A 7500-nucleotide genomic window follows, 5' to 3' on the forward strand; every position below is an offset into this window, starting at 1 on the left:
CAGTCACACACGTGCACAGACAGAAACACACTTGCACACACACACACAACCACACGCCCCTCACAGAAGAATCCTGTGATATATGATACCGTCAAATATAATGGCATTCTTCTGTCACAAAATCAGTTTTCTGCCACTCAGTATAAGGAGAGGGCGGGGGGGGGGGGGGGGAAGAGAGGGGAGAAGGAGAGCACTGTGTTGGCGCCGTTGAGAGCGGGGGTGGCCGGGTGGGGGCGGGGCTTATCTTGAGGAAGGGTTCCATCCCGCGGTTATTGACGCAGGTGACCCAAGGCAAATAGACAGCAGTGCCGCTGATAAACATATGTGTGGTGTGTGTGTGTCTGTATTAATGTGGTGTTTTGCATCTCAATGTGTGTGGTATTTGTGTGTGTGTGTGTGTGTGTGTGTGTGTGTGTGTGTGTGTGTGTGTGTATATGTTTGTGACTTTGTCTGTGTGTTTGCGAGTGTGTGAGTGATCATGCGTTGATCTGTGTTTGGAAGTGTGGATGTGTGTTTGTCTTTGTCTGCGTGTTTGTAAGTGTGCGAGTCCTCATTTGTGTGTATGTGTTTTTTAATTGCGACTGTGGGTGTCTGTGTGTATGTGTGTGTGTGTGTGTGTGTGTGTGTGTGTGTGTGTGTGTGTGTGTGTGTGTGTGTGTGTGTGTGTGTGTGTGTGGGGGCCCTCTGTAAGGACAGTAAACATTCAGATTAAAACATGATAGAAGACCTCTCGCTGACTCACAGCTTTACAAACGTCTCAAGATAAGAAACGGCAGTTGCTGTAGAGTCTGTGGCCTTTTGACCCAGTAAGCCCCTCTGTCTGTCAGTGGCCCCCCGGTGTTGTGAGGATGATGTATGGATGGGACACGAGGGGAAGTTTCCACTAGCTATTTATTTTGGTTAGTTCCTAATCAAACCTTTTTGGCTCCTGCCTCAATGGGCCTTGTTCATCAGGGGCCATCTTGGTTCTAAAAGCTAACCGCGACAGGGAGCTGAAAAGAGGGACTAACTGAACAACGGACCCTAAACTAAACCACCATGGGACCATCGACTGGCTCGTTGACCGCTGGTAGATGGCAGCTAGGCACATTTTGGTTTCTATGGTTTAGCATTGGAGTCTTGGTTTTACATTAACGTACATACTGTCTATCTTCATCAATCAGTAGCAGTGGTCAATGAGCCAATGAATATACACATTTTCGCACGGGGAGGGGGGGGGGGGGGGGGGGGGGGCGTGGTTTAGTCAGAACTGCGTTGGGAAAAACAATTCTCCAGGTCCCCTAGCCAGCTAGCGCTCGGACAACGAGGTTGGAACCGAGATGGAACAAGGCCCATAGACGTTGTCGTCCCAGCCACTCCAGACTGATTTCATACGGCCTAATACCGGGGTAATCAGCTGATTGCTCCGGTTCAGTCATCCACTTTGGACTTTCGAAACAAATGACCTTCGTTGGCGGCCTCCCTCTCTCCAGCCACATCAAATGGTCGGCGTGTTCTCCTGCGTGCAATTATCCCAGCAGATACAAAACGGTCAACTCACGCATGACCGTAGTGGACATGATGGAACGTGATTGATAGGACCCCCCCCCCCCCCCCCCCACCCTCCCCCCACTTCCGGACACATTCATGGGCCGTTGATCTGAAGACAGAAGCGTATTGTGTCTCTCCCGGTTGTCACTTGCACACACGGTCTGCAGTACGAAGGGAACTGACGGGACATCACGGCATTCAATCACGCCGCACGTCCACCGGGCGCCACGCGTGGCGAGACGTACCGCAGAACCACGCTCATCGATTCCCCGTGCGTATCCCTCCCTCCCCCCTCCCTCCCCCTAGCCCTTGCATATTTATGGTCCCCTCTATCAAATCGTAGCATTTGGATAAGGCAGATCAGGGGGGAGGGGTATGTGTGTGTGTGTGTGTGTGTGTGTGTGTGTGTGTGTGTGTGTGTGTGTGTGTGTGTATGGGGGGGAGGCGGGGGGGTGGGAAATGTGTGTGTGTGATTCTATTTCACGCTTGTCTTGGCGCTGAAAAAGCAGATGATTGAGCGATGAGGTGCCCCTCTTCACCTCACCCCCCCACCCCCCACACACACATACACACACACACACACACCTCCACTGTCTCCTCCCCCCCCCCCCCCTCAGCCCTGTCGCTCCACACTCTCCTGAACTGGGAGACGGACCAGGGAACCTGTCGGGGGGTGTGTGTGTGGGGGGGGGTCATGCAGGAGTGTGAGGATGAGTGTGTGTGTGTGTGTGTGTGTGTTTGTGTGTCAGTTATAATGACCAGCATGGTTCTCTTGCACCACTGTTATTCTGTGTCTACACTCGCATAAACATATGCGAGCCTCTTACTTTATGTAGCTGATGTTGCTTATGTTGAGGCCCATGCCTACTAGTGTGTGGGTGTGTGTGTGTGTGTGTGTGTGTGTGTGTGTGTGTGTGGTTCATGTCCATGCACAAATGTGTGTGCATTGCGTCTTGTGCACAGGCATGCAGTACATGCCTCCCAGATTTGTGTTAGTGGGTTTCCATGGAGATGGCGTGGCTGTGGCTCTGTGTACACTATGCTCAACGATTATGGACGACTTTGATCTTCATCTATGCTGCTGAGTCACTATGGGCCATAGGAGCACTTCACTGCCCAGGGACAACCTCCACCCACCCGCACCTCCACCTCCTGGCAGCCGTGTGCGTCGCGGGGCAGGTCCAGGCCTGCCGCCCTGAGCAATGATTACCGAGTGCTGCCTTACAATGGAGACAATGGCGACTTCCTCATACCTGGATATCAGCACGGACCCCCCCCGCCAGCGGATCGTGTGTGTGTGTGTGTGTGTGTGTGTGTGGTATAGTTTTTGTGTGTGTGCTTGCGTGTGTGTTGGTGTGTGTGTGTGTGTGTGTGTGTGTGTGTGTGTGTACAGTTATAGCAGTCTGATGTGCTGCTAAACGAGATACATTAAAGTCCTTGTTTTTGTAGGTTTTGAGCCTGATGAGTTCATATGTTTATTGTTTATTTAGTGTTTAATTATGGATACGTGTCTGATAATAAATCACGTCTGTGTGTCTGTGTGTGTGTACGTGTAGGTGTATATGTGTGTGTGATTGCATGGATGGGTGTGTGTTTGTGTGTGCACATGCGCGTGTGTGTATGTATGTGTGTGTGTATGCGTGGATTTGTGTGTATGCGTGTGTGTGTTTGCGTGAGTGTGTGTTGGTCTGTGTGTGTGTGTGTGTGTGTGTGCGCGCGTGTGTGTGTTTGCATTAAAGCCTATAAGTGGTGGATAATAATGGGGGGAGGGCAGCTGGAGGACACATGGCACGGGGTGAGAGGAGGAGAAGGAGAGAGGAGGAGGTGGAGGTGGAGGGGAGAACAGTGAGGAGGAGAAAGGAAGGGAGGAGCATCCAGGCTCAACATGTTCTTAACGACATTTGGATAATTACTGCCTCTTATAAATGTCCTGTTCGCTCCGATGTTCATAAAACAATCGTTGACTCACTTTATTGTAAGTCGTGTTGTAATCCAAAGCACCACCTTCAGTAATTAACAACAACGATCAACCCTCAACTTGAAACCAAATAATGAAACACGCAGGACTTATTCGATTTCAATGCCTACACACTGTTGCATAAACAGGAGAATTTAGGGGGGCACACTCTCTCTCACACACACACACACACACACACACACACACACACACACACACACACACACACACACACACACACACGCAGGAGGGTGGGCCAGTGGAGTGGGGCGTGGCCTGTCAACCCAGGTGGTGTATGGGAGCATGTGGTCTGTCATGCAGGCCTATAGCATTACTCCCTATCAGCCCCGTCAGACCCAGCAAACATCAACCAGGTGCTCAGTGGGACGGCTGCACCCCCAGCCCCCTCTCTTCACACACACTCAGAGACAAATCCCCATTTATGTGTGTGTGTGTGTGTGTGTGTGTGTGTGTGTGTTTGTGTGTGTGTGCCTCTGGGTCATTCCAGGCATAATGAAGAGAGAGGGTCTGTCAGGAGCCACCTGTTGGCCAGCTGTCAGTGTCCTGTTTCCCTGGTCCACCTGCCGGCATATCTATCTATGTCAATATCTATCCATCTATCTCTGTATATATAACTATATCTATTTATCTATAGCCTAATATCTATCCATCTTTCTATATATAATCATGCATATCTATTTATAGCCTTCTATCTATCTATCTATCTATCTATCTATCTATCTATCTATCTATCTATCTATCTATCTATCTATCTATCTATCTATCTATCTATCTATCTATCTATCTATCTATCTATCTATCTATCTGCCTACCTGTCCATGTGTATTGTAATTGTGTCAGACTGGATACTTCTGGTTGGTAGGTTATCTTTGTACCTGTCTCTACATCTAACACTTCTGTCTGTGTCTACATCTGTTGAAACATTGCTCTCAGTGAAAATCATTATGAACCTGTTCTCCAGTTGTTCCTGTTAATATATGCCTTATTAGTCACTGTAATCCTTATCAATATTCAATTTGTCAACCACTTGATGTCATATTTTAATTCTTCCCTGCTCCCATCTGTGAATAAATGATGTACTCATGTATATTCTAGGCGAGAGGAGAGAGGAGAGGAGAGGATGTTACAGGAGAGGAGAGAGGAGAAGAGAGGAAAGAGGAGAGAGGAAAGCAGCGACAAGATACGAGACGAGACGAGAGGATGTTCGAGGAGAGGAGAGGAGAGGAACGAGGAAATGAGAAGTGGCTGCATTTTTAAACAATGGATGATATACATTGAAAAACAAGAGAAGATATGAGAGGAGAAGAAGGAAGAGAGGAAAGTATGGAGAGAGAAGAGTGTTCGAGAGGAGGTGAAGTGAAAGGAGACTGGGGGAGATGAAAGGAGAGGAGGAGAGGAGAGAAGAAAGGAGAAGGGAAGAGAGGGGAAAAGAGGGAAACAAGGAGAGAAGGAGGGGAGAGGAGAGAAAGGGAGAGAAAGGGAAAGGAGAGGAGAGGACAAGGGAGGAGCTATTATGATGGGTTTCCTGCAGATTCCGCCCTCTTCGCGTTACATTACCATCTCTATAGGAGCTTTATGGGGGCGTCTGAGAGAGAGAGAGTGAGTGTGCGGTCTGGATGAGAGGGACGGGCAACAGTGAGAGAGAGACTAACACGACGAAACACAGACAAAACCCGACAAGTGAGTGCAGGGAGAGAGAAGCGGTTATGGAGATGAGAAGGTAGATGAGAGAGGGAGTTGCTGAGGAGACAATGGACCGGCTAATGGAGGCGGGGGAGGGAGGGAGGGAGGGGGAGGGGGGGTGGGGTGGAGGTGGGATGAGGGGTTCAGGTTGGGCTCTGGACGACCTGGGGATGTACAGGTTAGTGGGTTATACTGGAACGGGGGAGAAGAAGAAGAGGAGGAGGAGGAGGAAGGGTGGAGGGGGGTGGAGGAGAGGTGGATGGCTCATTTCCTGCGTGAGGTCTGCGGGGGTCGTGTATAAAGGTAGGGGTGGGGGCTGGGGGTAATTGTTGGCTTTTGTCCCTGCACCAATCAGCTGTTGCACTGGACCAGAGGGAGAGAGGGGGAGAGGGGGGAGAGGGGGGAGAGGCGGAGGGGCGGTCAGAACGCATCCAGGACAGTGAAGGACTTCTATGCCCTCTTAATTACTGTCCAATCAACCTTGAGGTCGCACGTGAGAGAGAAACGCGTGCAGCAGGAAGTGGGTTGTAGGAACTAGGAAGCGGGGGCCGTCATAACTGTAACGCTGATGGATGTGAGACGATGGGCCCGGCGTATAACCCGCTTTGTGTATCCTGAGGGACTGAGGGCAGCTATGCTTTGCTGCTGTGTGTGTGTGTGTGTGTGTGTGTGTGTGTGTGTGTGTGTGTGTGTGTGTGTGTGTGTGTGTGTGTGTGTGTGTGTGTGTGTGTGTGTGTGTGTGTGTGTGTGTGTGTGTGTGTTGTGAGCTGCCTGTGTTTGTGCTGCTCAGAATCCTCAAGAGCACCACTCAAACATGAGGGAGTACATATTTATTAAGACTCAATTACAGACCAGGCTCTCTGTGTGTGTGTGTGTGTGTGTGTGTGTGTGTGTGTGTGTGTGTGTGTGTGTGTGTGTGTGTGTGTGTGTGTGTGTGTGTGCGTGTGGGGGAGATTGGGTGTGTGTGTATGTGTGCACACCGGTGTGAGCACTCAAGGAGGGTTGGGGGGGGTGTTGAATGAACCGACCCGATGAAAACAAAAGAGAGGGATCATTTGGGGCACCTTTAAGAGTTCTGCGCGGTAATAAATAAGTCTCCTGCTTGAATTAATGAGGGAACGACGTTGCTTTGTGCTTCAAGGTTGAAACATTGAAACCGTTTGAAACGCTCGTTTACAAGACCAGGCTCTTGCGAGGTATTTTCTTTACGGGGCCTCAGTAATTTGCGTAAGGCTGCCACCTATTGGCGGCTAAAGCAAAATATTCCAACGTTCACGCAGATGAACGTATTTACAAATGATTCATGATTTTAAGATTTTGCATTACCTCGAACATTATTTTTTTTACCATTTACAGGTTGAGAAGAAACTTCACGTACAGTGTTTGAATAGGACATAGGTCATTAAGTTCATTAAGCTGGAGGTAGGGGTTAGGCATTAGGCATTTGATCTTGTCAGGGAGTGAAACAGTCTCACTAGGCCTAGCTATCCTCCCTCCTTAATTAAAAGGACAGTCCATTGGACATGGTCTGGTTTGAAGGCAAAACGTTCATGGCAAAAGTAGAAAAAAAAAAACAGAACAAGGCAACAAATGAAGAGCATTTAGAACTTGATTTCTTTCGGCCATTGCGTTTGTATTTAGTCCCAAGAATGGCTAAAACGGCATCTTATAGAACACAGAAACACGTTCATACATCAACAACATTCCACAAGAAACCATAAAAAATGTAAAATAATTTTCTCGTTACAAGTACAATAGGTGTTTAAAAGTGTTTTCATGCAGTCCTGAAACGACTTGTGAAAATGTACTCTGTAGGCTCTGTTTGGCATCGTGATTGGTCTGTGTAGCATTATGTAAATAGCTACCTTGAAATGTTTGCTCTGGACAGAAATGTTGGAGGCCTACCATAATTGTTGTACTCAACGTACATTATTGTGTTCACAGTTACAGCTCACTTATTATTTTATTGAGCCTGGATAAAACCACAATTCTAAGGCTAAATATGTTAATTGACCACTGTGTGATCAGGGAACACTCACGTGTGTGTTGTGTTTGTGTGTCGTAATAAGTGCATATTTGTGTGGTTGACATGTGGGGGCAATAACAAACGCATGCCGTGTATGTGCTTGTTCCTTCCTCCGTTTGGCTTTACTGACAGTAGCATCCCTGTTTATTTCTGTGCATGTTCGTGTCTCAAACAAAGGCACAGTTTGGCATTGTACAGTCTCATAACCTGTTGATATGAAGCCCCGATGACAACATGGGTCAGAGGTTGGGATGTTTCTCTATCTGCCACCAGAGGGCGCCCT

General features: G+C 48.6%; 1 protein-coding gene across 8 annotated transcripts in view; it reads right to left on the reverse strand.

The window, feature by feature from the left end:
• Positions 1–6803: 6803 nt before the first annotated feature.
• The window catches only part of rhbdf1b (rhomboid 5 homolog 1b (Drosophila)), a 33722-nt gene continuing 33025 nt past the window's right edge, over positions 6804–7500 (reverse strand). For all 8 annotated transcript variants that reach the window (XM_060036896.1, XM_060036893.1, XM_060036894.1 and 5 more), the window contains one exon: positions 6804–7500. This exon is cut by the window's right edge and continues 509 nt beyond it. The gene's annotated coding sequence lies outside the window, so the exon portion shown is untranslated.

This window comes from Gadus macrocephalus, chromosome 18 (genome assembly GCF_031168955.1).
Source record: "Gadus macrocephalus chromosome 18, ASM3116895v1".
NCBI classification, from domain to species: domain Eukaryota; kingdom Metazoa; phylum Chordata; class Actinopteri; order Gadiformes; family Gadidae; genus Gadus; species Gadus macrocephalus.